Genomic DNA, 18,509 nt, shown 5'->3' on the forward strand with positions numbered 1-18,509 from the left:
CACTACAACCTTTTTATAACATTGTATTGTGTGTCCAGGTGCGAATGCAAGCAAACCCTGCAATCAAGAAGCTTGCGTTGGTGGCAATGACTGTATATAAGTAAACCCGTGTGTCCAAAGTGAACCTCAAGTCACGGCCGGTGCTGTTCAGAATGCCGTATCTGGAGGAGCAATTTTGAGAAAAAAGAAGGTTGGAGGATGCCTCTCGTGGGGCATAAATTACAATACAATAATAAAAAAAACAATAAAAAATAAAGATATTGTTACAATCCTTATGATGTTCGTGAAGTGTCCTTTTCAATAAAGTGTTCCATGTTCAAACAACATTTGATGGTGGTTTTTCTCACAGCAATGTATATATAAAAATAGAAAATGAATGTGTGATTAGAGATCCAATAAATGTGAATCAAAAATTAGTCTGTGTGATTTAAGATGGATGGGCGTACCCAACTCACTCTTGGTAGAGGATTTTTCAAACGTATAAAGGTATTTTTTCATCCAGAGAGAAAGACGATCCATCTGAGTTTCAGGGTTCTCCAGTTTTGACAAAAAAGTGATAGATTTCTTTTACAAAAAGGGGTTGAAAGAACGTCTAAATGGGCATACCCCCAACTCACTGCATCTAGGGGTGTACAGCCATGTAGCGGTTTCTTTATATGGAACCTTGAGAGTAGAAAGCGTACTGTAACTCACTTTGAACCAGTGTTCTTGACTCCTATCAAGGTTTCTTTGAATGGGACTTGTGTCTCCTTAAGATGTTTTCTCCATAGCTTCACAAGCAGATGACATGTGCGAGGGAGGAGAAGAGAAAAGAAGGGAAAAAAGGCTTCAATGTGTAATATCAGATATTATAGGAAGCATAAACTACAGCACAGCAGGTACAGTTTTGAGCACCTTTCTCACTTTTGTCCTTTGTGGATCCTAATTGGATCGGGACTATTGTGCCTGACTCACCACTATTCAGGTGAGGAGGTACCTGTAAGAATTCTTAATTCACAGGAGATTGAAAGCGTACCTCACTCACCCAGTTTGAGAGTAAGGAAATGCTCATAAAGGTATCTTTTTAAATATCCACTAAAATCAAAGTTCATCCAAGTCTTAAAATTTGGATATTTTTTTTTTTCTCAGGAGCCCGAGGTGTGCTCCCTACCACCAGTGCTGTGCCTAAACACGTGCAAAAGCGGCCGTGCGATCGAGTGGGCTTATCTCCCGAAGGAGACGGGCCCCGTTTTTCCCCTAACCCCTCTCAGCCATAAGGCCGACGAGGGGAAAATAGGGAACGGTGGGTCCTCTTCGCCGAAGCTTAGAGAGACCCTCATTCCTCAACCCCCGAAAGGGTTAGGACGGTGGGTCCTCCGCAGCCCATGCTTTGGAGAGACCCGCAGTGGACTTCCCTCCGCCTTGCGGCTCGGGGTCGTCCTCGGGGGGACCGCAGCTCTCCCCAAAAGGAGAGAGCTTTGGCACATTGGGGAAATGGAAGGCCCGTAAGGGACGACCACACAACCCAAAAAAACGTGACACACTACAGAAAACAGAAAACGTGAAAAGTGCACGAACGTGAAGAAGAAGAGAAATAAATAATAAAGAGGACCCCAGCCAGAAGGCCGGGGTGGGGGTGTGAAAAATTGTCCTACCCCATCCAAAAGGACGAGGTAAGGACGTGAAGCGCTAACCTAGAGGGGAAGTGCGCAGTGCTAGTGCCATACTAGTGCATGGTGATTTTGGGATCACCCGTGCATGTTCGGCACCCCCGAGTTTCCCCGGGGGCACAGTGCAGCCTCGGACTCCAAGCAGCCAGCCAGTCAGCGTCCGACCAAGTGTTTCTCCGCTCAGCCAGTGGGCCCTTTCCGACCCCCGGCATGGGAATGGATACTCCACCGGGCTTTTTCGTTGAGTCTCCCCCGCAGAGGCCCAAATAGACCACCTGAGGAAGAAGAAACCACCTACTCAGTCCCGACGTTTCACCTCTCCCAGGGATTGAGTACTGGGCTGGGCTTTTCGCTGTCTCACTGGCCGGGGGCGACATGTTACCCCCGGACCAGAGAGCAATCTACTCGGTCCCAGCTTTTCCCTTCTTCCTGGGAGTGGATACTAGACCGGGCTTTTCGAGTGACTCTCCCACAGAGGCAAAGACCCCTGAACAAGAGCCCCATCTCAAAGCCCGATGCTTCTCCCCTCCCTACCAGGTAAAGAATGGTATTCCCTCCCTAGCAGGGCATCGATACTCAGCTTTCCCTAGCCCTTGCCCAGAACATGAGGTGGATTGCTCACCTCATGCTCAGTAGCAGGATACTACGGTACAGCTTTTCTCTATTCTCTGCCAGGGGGCGTTCCAGACCCAACTGATAAGAACAGATACTACACTTGATCTTAGCCAAAAGGCCGAGAAGCGATTTGGATAAAATTTGGATATACCTCACTCGTGTGGAGGTGCTCCAAACATAAAAGGTTTCTTTTAGGTCCCCTGGTGTGGTGGAAGAGGGTCTTTTTCCCCCTTTAACAGAAATTAAGAGAAATTATTCGTTTCCCAGATTTGTAGTAAAAAAAAAACTATATTTATTGATACAAAACAACCGTTTTCCAATAACAAAATGTAGCAGCAATAAGTCTTCAAACAAATAACAAATTCAAAGGTGCTAGATGCAAAACCCTCAAGTTTTTTTTTTTTTTAAATGGTTAAAAAATCAAAGTACATACATGTAAAGTCCAAACAGTAAGAGCAGAAGCTGCTCCTATCTACAGTATCAAACACCTCCAGTATCTGCTCCAAACTATAGTATCTAACTCATGCAGTAGCAGCGCCTACCTACAGTATCTTACTCCTGCAGTAGCTGCTCCTACCTACAGTATCTTACTCCTGCAGTAGCTGCTCCTACCTACAGTATCTTACTCCTGCAGTAGCTGCTCCTACCTACAGTATCTAACTCCTGCAGTAGCTGCTCCTACCTACAGTATCTAACTCCTGCAGTAGCTGCTCCTACCTACAGTATCTAACTCCTGCAGTAGCTGCTCCTACCTACAGTATCTTACTCCTGCAGTAGCTGCTCCTACCTACAGTATCTAACTCCTGCAGTAGCTGCTCCTACCTACAGTATCTAACTCCTGCAGTAGCTGCTCCTACCTACAGTATCTAACTCCTGCAGTAGCTGCTCCAAACTACAGTATCTAACTCATGCAGTAGCTGCTCCTACCTACAGTATCTTACTCCTGCAGTAGCTGCTCCTACCTACAGTATCTAACTCCTGCAGTAGCTGCTCCTACCTACAGTATCTTACTCCTGCAGTAGCTGCTCCTACCTACAGTATCTAACTCATGCAGTAGCTGCTCCTACCTACAGTATCTAACTCATGCAGTAGCTGCTCCTACCTACAGTATCTAACTCCTGCAGTAGCTGCTCCTACCTACAGTATCTAACTCATGCAGTAGCTGCTCCTACCTACAGTATCTTACTCCTGCAGTAGCTGCTCCTACCTACAGTATCTAACTCCTGCAGTAGCTGCTCCTACCTACAGTATCTAACTCATGCAGTAGCAGCGCTTATCTGCAAAATCAAACTCCTGCAGTATCTGCTCCAATCTACAGTATCTAACTGCTACAGAAGCTTCTCCTACCTACAGATCTAACTCATGTAGTGGCTGCTCCTATCTACAGTACAAAACTCCTGCAGTAGCTGCTCCTATCTACATTATCTAACTCCAGCAGTAGCTGCTCCTTTCTACATTATCTAACTCCAGCATAGGCGTGCGCACGGGGGGTGCCGGGGGTGCACAGGCACCTCCTGATGGCACCCCCCGCACGATTGCTGCACCGACTTTAGAAAGGCAGCAGCAGTGACGATGCGGCTGGCTGCTGAGCGGGAGCACTGCAGCCGCGTATTGTAGTCCCCGCTGCTGCCTGCCCACCGACCTGCATACAGTATCCTGCGCTTCTACCCGCCCAACCACCTATGTATCCTCCAGCCTCCTACATGTCCGCGCACTGCCCCCGTTAATTGGTGTCCCACTGCTGTTGATGCACAGGAGCTCAACAGCAGCAGGACAACGGGGGGCTGTGCGCGGACATGTGCATTCTTCTCTTCCTGGTGACAGACTCGGCCACCATGCTGTTCCTCTCCTGGAGGTGTGCAGTACACTGCTGGAGCTGCTGGAGGGTGAGTGTGCCAGGGATGGGCACCAGGGAGACGGGTGTTTGCTGAAGCTGGGGGGGTGGGGGGGTGGGGGGGCAGGCACTTTATCCTTCCTTATATTATGTGAAGATAAGTCTTATAGAGCATCTAAGACACATTGGAAAAAAGTTTGGTCTTCATGGCCTCATGGTGTAGAGGTGTAAGGCTATGCACTCACCTGACGACTCACCCAGATAAAGCTGGCCCTAGGCATAGGCAAATGCCTAGGGGCATGCATTCCGTGCCTATGGCCGGTTCAGATAAGGGTTGTATTGTGCTACCAGCAAACATCTTTTTCAGATAATCCCTTTCAGGTCCCGCTCAAATGAGCCCCATCTGATACATAGTTCCGCAGCTATGATTGTGTCTGAGACTGCATCTCCTGGCACACTGCGTCTCCCCTGGGCAATGAGCAAGTAATCCCTCCGCTGGGCAATGAGCATGTAATCCCCTGCTGGGCAATGAACATGTAATCCCCTGCTGGGCAATGAGCATGTAATCCCCCAGGTAAATGAGCATGTAATCCTCCCTAGGCAATAAGCACATAATCCCCCTTGGGCAATGAGCATGTAATCCTCTTGGGCAACAAGCATGAAATCCCCCATGGCAACGAGCATGAATCCCCTGGTATCAAGCATGTAACTCTTAGCAACGAGCATGTAGGTAAGCAGTATTTATGTGGCATAATAAGTAATAGGCGTTATGGTGTGTGGCATAATGTGTAAAGGGCATCACATGTGTCAGTGTGTAATGGGCATCACAGTGTGTGGCATAATGTGTAATGGGCATCACAGTGTGTGGCATAATGTGTAATGGGCATCACGGTGTCAAGAGTAATGGGCATCACAGTGTGATACGCAATGTGTAATGGCATCACGGTGTGAGGCATAACGTGTAATGGGCATTACGGCATGTGGCATACTATGTTATGGGTGTGTGACGTGTAATACACTGCACCTATTGTCCATGTTTTACAAAAATGTGTTAAGCCCTGGCATAATGTGTAATGGGCATTATGGTGTGTGGCATTATGTGGAATGGGCATTATGGTGTGTGGCATTATGTGGAATAGGTATTACAGTGTGTGGCATTATAGGTTATGGGCATTATAGTTTCTAGAATGTGTGGGGGGGGAATGATTAATTCTGAAGTGTATATACATAAATAAGTCACCTTCTATTTAGTGCATTGATGCCCAGTAGGCGGTGATGGACACGTTAAGTAGGCGGTGATGGAAATGCCCAGTAGGTGCGATGGACACGCCCCTCCAATGGTGCACCCCCTAATAAAATGGGCTGCGCACGCCTATGAACTCCAGCAGTAGCTGCTCCTATCTACATTATCTAACTCCAGCAGTAGCTGCTCCTATCTACATTATCTAACTCCAGCAGTAGCTGCTCCTATCGACATTATCTAACTCCAGCAGTAGCTGCTCCTATCTACATTATCTAACTCCAGCAGTAGCTGCTCCTATCTACATTATCTAACTAATTTTTGATTGAAAAAGCAAATCTTTACTGTACATAAAGAAAGCAAAAAACAGACGATCGCTTCTCGGCCTTTTGGCTAAGATCAAGTGTAGTATCTGTTCTTATCAGTTCATTCTGAGAGGCAGCTCTGCTCCTTGTTTCTTGGACCGACAACGGTCCTTCTCAGGGCTATTGCTGCCAGGCCGAGAAGAGCGAAAGAGCGAAGACATCGAGACTGCGAAGAGGAGAAGACATCGCCGAAGAGGGAGAAGCCGGAGAAGCAGCAATATGAGACGATTTCTGGCAAAGCACAGAGCGTCCTTAACACAGTTTATAAGGCACCAGGCTTCCTGGGTTGCCCCATACGTGTGGGTGCTTGGGAATAGTCCATACAGTACCGAAAGGTACGAAAGACAGTTCCTGGGCACAGAGTCTTTAAATTTAGTCTCAAGGGCATCCAACAACAACTGTGCGTAGGCGCTGTCCCAGAAGATTTTTTTTCTTTTTTTTTTTTACTGACCCCATGATTATCCGTGATCCGGTAAATTGTAGTAATGAATGGCAAAAAAGGCATAACACCAGTTGATAGTGTTTGGCCGAGATAGCGTGAGAAGATGTCAAGAGTATATATACTGTATATATTTGAGAAATGTATTTAGAAAGTTTTGATACCTTTGCTAAATCTACTAATAAGTGTCATGCTGTACTGTGTATTATTGTGTTATGTATGGTATATGTAAATGTATAATTGTTTGTGGAATTTTTTTCTATAAAGACTTTGGTAACTGAAGAACTGTGGACGCTGAAGAATTAATTGATAGCTGTGAACACGGAAAGACTTTGGTAACTTTGACTTTAAGAACTGTGAACCAGCGGCATAACTATAGCACCGCAGCCCCCGCCACCGTGGGGGGGCGCTGTGCATGTGGGGGCGCCGGGGGCTGCGGTGCTATAGTTACACCCCCCCCCCCCAATCCCCCGCAGACTTACCTATCTCGCTGGTCCCGGCGGCTCCATTCTTCTGCTGAGGACCAACACAAAATGGCCGCCCCCATATAGCACACAGTTCTCTGAAACTGTCTGCTGTATGGGGGCGGCCATTTTGTGGTGGTCCTCAGCAGAAGAACGGAGCCGCCGGGACCAGCGCGATAGGTAAGGCTGCGGGGGATTGGGGGGGGTTTGCATGGGCGGCGGGGCGGCAGGTGCTTGGCGGGGTGGCGGGGGGCGCCCCCCCCTAACGGCGGGGGGGGCGCCCAAAACGTAGCTACGCTACTGCTGTGGACGCTGAAGAATTGATAGCTTTGAACATGGAAAGAATTTGGTAACTCTGGCTTTAAGGGCTTCCAGCATCAGGGTAACCTCCAGAAGCAAAACAGACGACCATGAGGATAACAGAGACTGGGCAGTGGGCACTGCAAGGCACTGGTGACTGCGACCGGATCAGCCTAGTGAGAATAATCTCAGAGGCTCAGGACTGAAGCACTTAGCACAGGTAAGCAACATGAAGTACTGGCAATGAGGCTGACCACTTGATTTCTTCTAAGAGAGGAACTCAGGAGACTTGGTCCAATCTGGTCTCCAATATGGCTCCCCCTGTACAGAGGACACCTGCACCAGCACTAACCAGAAACATCGGGAAGGTGTCGGATGCCGCCGCACCTACAACTCAGCCTGTTTGCTTTGAGCTCAGAGACTAGGACATGTGGGCTTGCGTTCAGACTAGAGGAGAGAAGATTCCGTACCCTTAAAAGTAAAGGCATTTATATAGTCCGGGCAGTAAGGTTCTGGAACTCTCTCCCAGAAGAGGTGCTGATGGCAGACACATTGAACACATTTGACATAAGGTTGGACAAACATTTTTTGGAAAAAAACATTCAGGGGTACAATCTATAACCACTATTTTGTCAAAGTATATACCCTTATTTCAAAAAGGGGATGACAATGTAGATCAAAGGTTGATGGACACTCGTCTTTTTTCAACCTCAACTAATATGTTACTATGTAAGTAACAAGACATTGGTTCCCCCAGCACACTGAATAGTATTAGTAACCAATCTTGAACACTACATGATAATAGAAGTCAGAGATATTGGTTACATATACCTGTGCAGGTGTATGCTATGACCCCAAGCCGCCTCAAGGCTTCTCTGTATATTGGGGGTCCCTAGCGCTATATCTAGGTGCAGGGTGCGGCATCCCAAAAACTATCACAAGCTAGGAAGCCCAGTGCGGCATGCCAGTGAGATACTATAGTGTTAATAATTAGTGATAGGAAGCCAAAGCTATATATAAAGAGAGAGAGATAAAATATAAAAAGGAATGCAATTAAAATAAGAGAAAGGTAGTATTAGTGAGGGAAAATGTTAATAGAATGTAAGGGCATGCGGCACTAAAGCCACCCAGCCCAACCAGTCCAGGGGCACCGCACCCCACACCACTGTTACCCTAAATTGGGTCTACAATTAACCAGCAAGGAGCCACATGATAATGGCTCCTTACTTGATATATCTGAACTAAGAGCTACCTACCTTGGAGCAACCCCAGACTACTCCATGTGGCATATCAGGACCTGCATCTCCTCCTAATACAAGCTCCTCTCTGCCTCTCACAACATACATACAGATAGTGGTAGATGCTCAAATTAGTTCAGTAATACTTTTCAGGTGCATGCAAGGGAGGGGTTAATACTTAGTAAGTAACAAGACATTGGTTCCCCCAGCACACTGAGTAGTATTAGTAACCAATCTTGAACACTACATGATAATAGAATTCAGAGATATTGGTTACATATACCTGCGCAGGTGTATTATATGCCCCCAAGCCGCGTCAAGGCTTAACCCCTCCCTTGCATGCACCTGAAAAGTATTACTGAACTAATTTGAGCATCTACCACTATCTGTATTTATGTTGTTAGAGGCAGAGAGGAGCTTGTATTAGGTGGAGATGCAGGTCCTGATATGCCACATGGAGTAGTCTGGGGTTGCTCCAAGGTAGGTAGCTCTTAGTTCAGATATATCAAGTAAGGAGCCATTATCATGTGGCTCCTTGCTGGTTAATTGTAGACCCAATTTAGGGTAACAGTGGTGTGGGGTGCGGTGCCCCTGGACTGGTTGGGCTGGGTGGCTTTAGTGCGGCATTCTATTAACACTCTATTCTATTAACACTTTTCCCTCACTAACACTATCTTTCTCTTATTTTAATTGCATTCCTTTTTTTATTTTATCTCTCTCTTTATATATAGCTTCGGCTTCCAATCACTAATTATTAACACTTAGTATATCACTGGCATGCCGCACTGGGCTTCTTAGCTTATGATAGTTTTTGGGGTGCCACACCCTGCACCTAGATATAGCGCTAGGGACCCCCAATATACAGAGAAGCCTTGACGCGGCTTGGGGGCATATCATACACCTGCGCAGGTATATGTAACCAATATCTCTGAATTCTATTATCATGTAGCGTTCAAGATTGGTTACTAATACTATTCAGTGTGCTGGGGGAACCAATGTCTTGTTACTTACCAAGTATTAACCCCTCCCTTGCATGCACCTGAAAAGTATTACTGAACTAATTTGAGCATCTACCACTATCTGTATGAAATATGTTACTATGTTGTCATATAATAATTACCCAGAAACACACCTACAGTAGTATGTTTTTTTTATATTTCCTGCATTTTATCGCCCTTCTGTAAGTGAGGGAAAGCCAAGGACAGATCAGCTCCCAGACCGGATGTGTAACAGTTTCCCAAGAAAGTGAACCTATAAAATGATAAAGAACCATAAAACTTTACGCATATAGATATATAATACTTCCTAAAAAAAAAGAATGATGTTTAGTTGTCCAAAAGTCATTGTGGCTGCCTAACACCGAATATATGGCTGTGCAGACATTCCTCACTTAACGACCTACCCAGGGCCGGCGCTACCCACTCAGCAGCTCCTGCAAAGCAGGGAGGCGCCATGCTGAAAAGGCGCTGTCTCCCTGCCTGCTCTGCTAAAGCTGCCTCAGCCCTCACTGTCACTGCCACCTGCACGCCTGTCTGACAGCGGGCGGCAGTATGGAGAGGCTGAGCAGCTCCCTGCACCGCGCACACACTGTCCTCCTCCTGCACGCCGCCTGCAGTGCCTGTCTGACAGCGGGCGGCAGTATGGAGAGGCTGAGCAGCTCCCTGCACCGCGCACACACTGTCCTCCTCCTGCGACCTGCCCCCTCTTCCTCACAGACACTTGCGCTGAGGCATGTAGCGCTGTCTGTGAATGCCTGGATGACATGTCTGGGGAAATTTACTAAAGGAAATTTGTAAAAAATACAGTAGGTGTATTTGTATCCAGAAATACACTTATTTTTGACATTTACTATCCCGAAAATACAGCAATTTGTATTCGTATTGATAGTACATCAATATGATTATGAATACGAATTTCCGTATACTGTACATGTACTGTACATGCACCCGAGATCCTCCATACAGTACGATCGCATGTTGCATACACTCCCACAATCGGGCTGCAGCTTGTTGCAATGGCAATGTGAAAGGGCGCAAAATGTATGGTTTGCAGGAGGGCGCAGGACACCCTAGCACCGGCCCTGGACCTACCTGTTTATCCACCGCTCAGATTTAGGACATCTTTTATCAACTGCACTGCGACCGCTCAGATTTATGACCCGCACTTGCGTCCTGGCTGCCCATTCGAACTTACGGAATATGTATGCACTATATAAGAAACTGTTAATAAATAAAACCAAACTGTTTAGTGACCCGTGCTGCGCATGTCAGAGAATAGGAGGAGTATGATTTTTCTTTATTTAGAAGTGTGCGGTATTTGTATTATGTATTTTTATAAACTTTCTATTAATGACCGAGTAGGTAATAGGTTACAGTTTGCTAGATATAGCAGTTGTCAAGGAATACTGTGCGCAAGAAACAATTCTACCCAGCATTGGAGCTGTAGCATATTGCCACCAACCCCTTATTCAGGGGGAATTAATGTGGGGTCCTTCTAATTTAGGATATCCAGAAGAAGCCTTTGTCAGCCTAAGCTGGGGAACCATAGAGTGGAGACAAACAGCGTGAGGGCCCGTCTACCATAGTGTCAGCCAGGAAACGCCCACTTGGTGAAAGCACTGAGTTCCCTGGGGTGATCACAGCCAATAGCATTATGGCTCTTCCAGGTCCTACTGTATGTAGTGTTGGGAGATGTGGAATAGATGTAAACAATAGATTTCATACACTTTGTCTGTGGTTCACGACAAGTATCTGCATGGCCAGGTACCTACATAGCATGCGACCACAGCTACCCATGGCACTCGGGCTGATAACACGTGTAGTGTGTAACCTGAGGAATAATTACAGCGGATGGTCCTCAAGGTTAAGGATACCTGTATAAATCTGCAATTTCCTCACACCCACTCCCTGGCATTGTACCACACTGCAAGGAAATCCCCTATCCAAAGCCTCACAAAAATAAAGAAAACACCATTTTCCTACCTCTCAGTGCCATTGCTGCTCATCCACCAAGTCTGCTCATTCTTCTGCCCGTCATCCAGCCCACCTGCTCATCCACCCCACTTGCTCATTCTCCTGCCCGTCATCCACCTTCTGCCCGTAATCCACCCCCAGGGCTGGTGCAAGGCACCGGAGCGCCCCAGGCGAGTCTGGGGAGCGGGCAGGGGGGTCCGTGCCAGCATCTGACAGGAGTGTCCATCCGTGCCGTGGAGGTAGCTGTCGGCGTCCCTGCAGTGATTAAGAAATAACTAACGCTACCCACCGGGCTATGCAGCGTCGCGGGAAGCGCTTCTGATTTTGAAAACACGGGGCCACATGCTGATTGGCTGAATCTCAGCCAATCACGAGATACAAAATGGTGGACAATAATGCGCTGTCAGGAAGCAATATGATGATTTTTCTTCCTTCCTTGGTTCAAATGTCGATCCAAGATGGATATCACACATAAAATGGACAATAAAAGTAGAGACAGAAGTTTAGGCAATCTGAATAAAGTTTATTCCTTCAAATGAACCGTGATTCTTCTCTACTGACCTGAGTAACAGGCCCTATATGCCCATAAAGGTTTCTTTCAGCTCACACCAGACATCCCCATGAAATAAAAGCTCACCTTGGCACTAGGCCCTATTTTCATGTAAAGGTTTCTTTATGTCTCCTGGATCCACTGGACCACAGCAAGGGAATATCACTCCAATGTTCAATCAGGTTTGATGTAGAAAAATAATTTATTCCAACGTCCAATATACAGGTAAAAAAAGAAGGTTTCCAAGTGCCACTTCTCCCTCACTTCCTCGCCATACCTTGCTCACCCGGGTAATGAGGTAGGTAAATCGCCCATAGATGTTATATGACTGAGGGTCAAAAGCTTGGGGTTAGAAGCACTGGAACCATAAAACCCCACAGCACCGACGCGTTTCGGACCAGCAAGGTCCTTTTTCAAGGTGTGGAGGACATTTATACCTGTTCAGACCACCTTGATTACATAAACAATTGGAAAATACGGAACCGGATTTCTCCTGAATAATCTCTATAAATAAGTAATTAATTATGAATACAATCTGTGTACCAACAGAATATACATAAAAACATCAAATGAAGAATATACATAATTCCAAATATGAGCATAAAACATATTAGAAATATATACCAGCGCCGACATACTAGTACAATCCGCTAGTCCGGAGCCTTAGTTTCTCTTGCGCCATCCTTAACGGCGCCAAAACCAGTCCATTCTCTCTCTCTGTGAATTTCCGTGCGGCAGCGGAAATAACATCAATATCCGGTCTGTGGAACGCATGACCGTAGATGCGTACTTGCTGAAGCCGTCTGGCGCTGGGATGTTTTTAGCCTGGCGGCGGAAGTGACATAAACATCCGGCTTGTGGACCGCAATCTGATCTCAGCATACTTCCTGGAGTGCTCTCATCGCTAGATATGACGTAATTGAACCGCATTTTGGAACGCAATTTCAGGAAGTGTATTGCAGTCACCGAAACTCATTCATTATTCGGATTACATGAAAAAGATATAATTAATATTAAAAGCTGGTAAAAACATAATAATACATCATGCATATATTCACAGCAGAACACCCAGTTAACGGACATTTATTACAAGCATTATTACATCATAGAAAACATTTGAGCTCGAAGTCCAAGTTGAGCCCTAGCGGTTATAGTGTTTTCAAGGTGTAGATGGTTTGCATTTCTGTGCGAGCCAATCTTACATCACAGTCATTAACCCTCCAATGTGATTTTATCACTTTAATCCCACAGAAGGAAGTAAGGTGTTTTATGTCACACTGGTTGTTTTTTTTTAAATGTTCAGCCACATTATTGGAGTCTACACCTTTTTTCACGTTTCTAACGTGCTCTACCAATCTTATTTTGAGGGCCCTAGAGGTCCTTCCAATATACTCTTTTTTACAGTCACACTCCAGCAAATAAATACAATTTTTTGTGTCACAAGTGATGAAATCATCAATCGTGTAAACTTTTGCACTATTTACAATAGTGTCCTTAACATTCTGGGCTCTTCTATACACAAACTTAGGATCCGAACTGATATGTTCCGTCAATAGGGGATCATTTGTCAGTACTTTTTAATAATTAGTTCCAATTGTTTGTGCTGGCCTGTGTACTTAGTAATAAACATGACCCCCGATTTGGCAGGTTTTTGTTTTACATTAGTGTTCATATTGTTGGCTCCCCTACTTAATATCAGGTTTCTCCCTTTATTTTTGGCATCTTCAATAGTGGTTTTCTGATACCCCTTGCTGAGAAACTGTTTCTCCAAGTTCGTGGCCTGTATTTCATAAACATCTAGGTCAGAGCAATTCCTGCCAATCCGCTGGAACTGACTACCGGGTATGCTCTTTAGCCAACATCAATGGTGATTGCTTTCTGCTCCAATGAAGGAGTTGCAATCCGTTTTCTTAATGTAATTTTTTGTTTTCGAAGAACCATTCTCTATGTATATAGTCAGGTCTAGAAAATTGACAGATTCAAAATTTTTATCAAAGGTTAATTGTATGTTCAGGTCATTAGAATTTAGATGTTGACAAAACAATTGTAAGTCATTCTCTTCTTCCTTCCAGATACATACAATATGGTCAATGTATCGGCGCCATAGCACCAGGCTGGTACCAAAGGGATGACCTTCCCAAACAGCTTGGGCCTCCCACCACACCATGAACAAATTGGCGTAGCTTGATGCCAGCCTGGTGCCCATGGCTGTGCCAGTAAGTTGCAAGTAATAGTCTCCTTGAAACCAAAAATAATTATTTGTGAGTATAAGGAGGATCCCTTCTAAGATGAAGTTTTTTCTATCTTCCTCCATAGCTTCTTGATCAAGGAAAAACTTAATGGCTTTTAGGCCCTTATTGTGCTCAATAATGGTATAGAGGGAGGTCCCATCAGATGTTATTAATGTGCATCCCTCTTTCCAATTAATGGTTTCCAGAATATTTAGAGTGGCAATAGTATCCTTTAAGTATGACCTACTTTTTTGCACCAATGGCTGTAGAAGACTATCTAGGAAATGAGACAAATTTGAAAGGATTGAATTTGTGCCAGCCACTATTGGTCGCCCAGGAGGCTAGTTTTAATTTTTGTGGATTTTCGGTAGTATATATACTACCGGAATGGATGGTCTTTCAATCATGATGCATTCACTTTCTGATGTTGTGATCACCCCTTTTTTAGTATAGAGTTTGAGGAACGTGGAAAACTTCCCGCTTATGTTTTCAGTCGGATTACCCCTAAGTTTTTTATATGTAGAGGAGTCTGACAGCTGTCTAATAATCTCACTGTTATAGTCGTCCACATCTAGGATCACAATACTGCCCCCTTTGTCCGTGGGCTTGATGACAATCTGGTCATTATCCTGCAGACTCTTTATGGCCTCTCTTTCCTTCTTTGTGATATTAACATTTTTATCCGGTTTGAACTTTAGTCTATCTAGGTCATTGCATACCAAGCGTTCAAAACTCTCAATGAAACAGCCCTTTTTATGCTTGGGGTAAAAAGTGGACTTTTTCTTGAATACAGAGAAATTAGCCGGTTCTGTACCTGTGCATTCTGCATCCCTATTCTCCTCAAAAAAACGTTTTAGTGTCAGCTTCCTGACAAATTTTTGAAAGTCATGTAAGCTTCAAAACGTTTTAGTGTCAGCTTCCTGACAAATTTTTGAAAGTCATGTAAGCTTCAAATTCTTTTGTTTTGTTAGAGGGGGCAAACTTAAGGCCTTGTTCTAAAACTTTTATTTCGTCATCATTAGGTTGATACTTACTGGGATTAAAGATTTTGTTCTTCCCTATTTCTTTAAGTTCCTCCTCTCTGATGTCAATGGGGACTTGCCTACTGTTTATTACGGCCCTTTTAGATCTTTTATTGGCCTTGGCTGCTTCTGATTTACCTAGTCCCCTCTTTCCTCTCTTTTTATTTTTCTTTCTGTACATATTGCAGAGTTCAAATGTATCGTCAGTTGATGTTGCTCCTGGCCTAAAAAATGATGGTTGTCCTCTTGTCTCCTTAGAGGTTCAAATCGATTTTGAGACCTCCAATTCCTATTGTATGTCTCTGGCATATTCTGCCTCCTTCTTTGTGGGGTATAGGAATTCTCTGTATTTCCTGTATCCACATTATCCCTGTTTGTGTTACGGAGATTGGCACTTTTATAATTGTGTTTTTTGTATCTATTGTACTGTCCTGGATTATTCCTATTTTGGGGATAGTAGGTCTGTTCAGCATTCTGATTTATTTCCTGATTATTCCTCCATTGTGGTCTGGAATTGGTTCTGAACTTGTTGTTAATCCTAGGTGTTCGTTTAGGTGTCCCTGGGATAAGATCTACCTCTATTTGTGGTACCTTTAGTTTATTCTTATAATTATATTGAGAGCCCGACTAATAATCGTCCTTATCTCTAAAATATTTTTTCTTTTTTTTTAATCTCAATTCTTTCTAATTTTTTTCTATTTTGTGAGTAATACTCTCCTCATGTTCTTTGAGGAGAGTATTACTCAGTGTTTTCAAATACCAGCAGCGCTTCCCACGCCGCTGCATAGCGCTAGTTATTTTCTATTCACTGCAGGGACCCCGCCGCCACCAGCTTTATACACAGCGCCGCAGTTACCCCCACAGCACGGACACCCCTGCCCGCTCCAGCACCTACGCTAACCCTTCATGCTGGGGACGAGGGGCGAACTGACGCCCTCCAGTGGCCGGCGCCCTAGGCAAATGCCTAGTGGTGGCGCCGGCCCTGTCCACCCTGCCTGCTCATTCTCCTGCTTGTCATCCACCCTACCTGCTCATCGACCCCACTTGCTCATTCTTCTGCCCGTCATCCACCCCGCCTGCTCATTCTCCTGCTTGTCATCCACCCCGCCTGCTCATCCACCCGCCTGCTCATCCTTCTGCCTGTCATCCACCCCGCCTGCTCATTCTTCTGCCCGTCATCCACCCCACCTGCTCATTCTTCTGCCGGGCATCCACCCCACCTGCTCATTCCTCTGCCCGTCATCCACCCCGCCTGCTCATCCACCCTGCCTGCTGATCCACCCCGCCTGCTCATTCTCCTGCCCGTCATCCACCTTGCCTGCTCATTCTTCTGCCCGGCATCCACCCCGCCTGCTCATTCTTCTGCCCGGCATCCACCTTGCCTGCTCATTCTTCTGCCTGTCATCCACCCCGCCTGCTCATTCTCCTGCCCGTCATCCACCCTTCTGCTCATTCTCCTGCCCGTCATCCACCCCACCTGCTCATCCACCCATCTGCTCATTCTCCTGCTTGTCATCCACCCCACCTGTTCATCCACACGTCTGCTCATTCTCCTGCCCGTCATCCACCCCACCTGCTCATCCACCCCGCCTGCTCATCCACCATCGGACAGTACCTTTAGGACTGGGATTCTATAAGAAGTGACGTATTACTTGTTTTATTGTGTCATTTGTCACTTTTATTGGAGGCGCCACACCACAGTGTGTGTTATAACTTTCTTTCCATTATTTTCCCACTGGAGGCATAGAGGATTGCCTCATTATAACACACACCTGTGGAACGGCAGCCACCATTTGTGCGCACCTTGCCGATTTTAACATTATTTGTACACTTTGCTCATCCACCCCGTCTTCTCATTATCCTGTCCATCATCCGACCCGCCTGCTCATCCACCCCACCTGTTCATTCTCCTGCCCGTCATCCACCCCACCTGCTCATTCTACTGCCCGTCATCCACCCCACCTGTTCATTCTCCTGCCCGTCATCCACCCCACCTGCTCATTATGCTGCCCGTCATCCACCCCGCCTGCTCATCCACCCCGCCTGCTCATCCACTCTGCCTGCTCATCCACTCCGCCTGCTCATCCACCCCGCCTGCTCATCCAACCTGCCTGCTCATCCACCCAGCCTGCTCATCCACCCTGCCTGCTCATCCACTCTGCCTGCTCATCCACTCCGCCTGCTCAGCCACCCCACCTGCTCATCCACTCTGCCTGCTCATCCACCCCGCCTGCTCATCCACCCCGCCTGGTCATAGACCCCGCCTGCTCATCCACCCCACCTGCTCATTCTCCTGCCCGTCATCCACCCACCTGCTCTTTCTCCTGCCCGTCATCCATCATGCCTGCTCATCCACCCCGCCTGCGCATTCTCCTGCCCCTTTCTGTAAGACTTCTCTATTTCCACACAAAAAAGTTGCAGATGCACACTAATCATAATTATAATGCTCTACAATAAAATAACGAGCAAAAATTAGATGCCACATCCAGGTGACCTAGTCATCAGGTGGCTCCCTAATGTTCTGGCCTTAGAATGTTAGGAACCAGCGGTGGAGGCCGCACCTGTCCAGCAGCACCAACAACATATTGCAGGTAATGCATATGTAATATATATGTGCTGCCTGCCTTACCCTTATCTCTTCCCAGTCCCCTTCACCTCTGTGATACTTTCAGCACTCTCCTTGTCCCCCTCCTCTTGCCCTCCCATCCTCCATCATGCCACTGAATTTGCCTCCTTCTTTTCCTTCAAAATCAAGAACATCCACTACAAATTGTTTTCATTTCGCCTTCCCTTAGCACAGGGGTGGCCAACCGGTCAGAGGTAAAGAGCCGAAAAATATCTGTAGTCAAGCCTTCGACGCGCGTGCCAAAAAAGGGGCATGGTCTATTTGGACCCCTTGGGTGGGTGTGATACACATATGCCTCCAATAGTGCAGTGCTATATATACATATGCCCCCAATAGTGCCAGATACACATACAGATGTAGCGGGATTCATCTTTGCAGGTGATGGCGATGGCGTTGCGTCCCTCGGTCGCCCGGTGCCCACACCGGGCGACCGCACCCCCCCCCCGCAGTGCTTCGGGTCCCCCCCAGCCCCCTCGAGCGGGAGGCGGACAGTATTGCGTCCGCCTCGCCGCCCCGCCGCCCGGATACTGAGACGCGCGTGCGTGGGGGATGCACGCGCATCTCAGTCAGATAGAGGCGCCGTGTTGCTGGCGATCCGCCAGCAGCATGCTGCTGGCGAAACGCCAGCAACAACAAGGCCTGATTCATCTGTATGCTCACACGGTGCCAGGTATGTCCCACGGTGCCTCAAACTGCTATGCCCCCACAGTGCCAAAAAGCTGGTATGCCCCCACAGTGCCAAAAAGCTGGTATGCCCCCACAGTGCTAAAAAGCTGGTATGCCCCCCACAGTGCCTCAAACTGCTATGCCCCCACAGTGCCTCAAACTGCTATGCCCCACATCGCCACAAACTGCTATGCCCCCCCCAGTGCCATAACTGCTATGCCCCCACAGTGTCACAATCTGCTATGCCCCCACAGTGCCACGATCTGCTTTGCCCCCACAGTTCTAATTTCCCAGCAGC

General features: G+C 46.7%; 2 pseudogenes; one reads left to right on the plus strand and one right to left on the minus strand.

Moving 5' to 3' along the window:
- Positions 1 to 2,253: 2,253 nt before the first annotated feature.
- Positions 2,254 to 2,394, minus strand: LOC146044434 (U2 spliceosomal RNA; annotated as a pseudogene).
- A 3,317-nt stretch (positions 2,395 to 5,711) lies between these two features.
- LOC146044427 (U2 spliceosomal RNA) lies at positions 5,712 to 5,818 on the plus strand (annotated as a pseudogene).
- Positions 5,819 to 18,509: the final 12,691 nt, after the last annotated feature.

This window comes from Crinia signifera, chromosome 19 (assembly GCF_055691185.1).
Source record: "Crinia signifera chromosome 19, ASM5569118v1, whole genome shotgun sequence".
Lineage (NCBI taxonomy): Eukaryota > Metazoa > Chordata > Amphibia > Anura > Myobatrachidae > Crinia > Crinia signifera.